The sequence below is a fragment of the Arachis duranensis genome, chromosome 5 (genome assembly GCF_000817695.3).
Source record: "Arachis duranensis cultivar V14167 chromosome 5, aradu.V14167.gnm2.J7QH, whole genome shotgun sequence".
NCBI classification, from domain to species: domain Eukaryota; kingdom Viridiplantae; phylum Streptophyta; class Magnoliopsida; order Fabales; family Fabaceae; genus Arachis; species Arachis duranensis.
The window spans coordinates 40,716,250-40,716,843 of record NC_029776.3 but is presented as its reverse complement, the minus strand read 5'-3'; positions in this window follow the sequence as shown (position 1 = coordinate 40,716,843).

Sequence of the window (594 nt, the reverse complement as noted above, 5' to 3'; positions counted from 1 at the left end):
TAGGCTCCGATTGTTTCCAGGAAAACTTAAATCCCGGTGGAGGGGTCCGTATGTGATTACAGGAATGTCACCATATGGATATGTTGAGCTTCAGGATACTGATTCTGACAAAAAGTTCATTGTTAATGGACAGAGAATCAAGCATTATCTTGAAGGCAATTTTGAGCAAGAATGCTCAAAACTGAGACTTGAGTGATTCTAAGTAAAGGTCCAGCCAAAGACAGTAAAGAAGCGCTTGCTGGGAGGCAACCTAGTCATTAGCAGGTTGTATGTTTTGTTTTTACAAAGGCAAGTATCAAAAATGAAGGAATTCACAGAGTTACAGAAGGATTCAGCTCAAAAAGCAGAGAAAAAGAGCTTACTGGCGAAAAAACGCCAGTAAGGGGCATTTTGGGCGTTAAACGCCAGAATGGGCACCATTCTGGGCGTTTAACGCCAGTAAAGGTGGGGGGACCAAGATTTTGTTTTCAAATCAAATTTTTTCAAACTTTCCTTTTCTTACCCAAACTTTTCTACATAAATGCATCTCAACCTTTCATCATTCACTTTCAAATTTTCAAAAATCTAAAATCATTCTTCAAATCTCTCAAATCA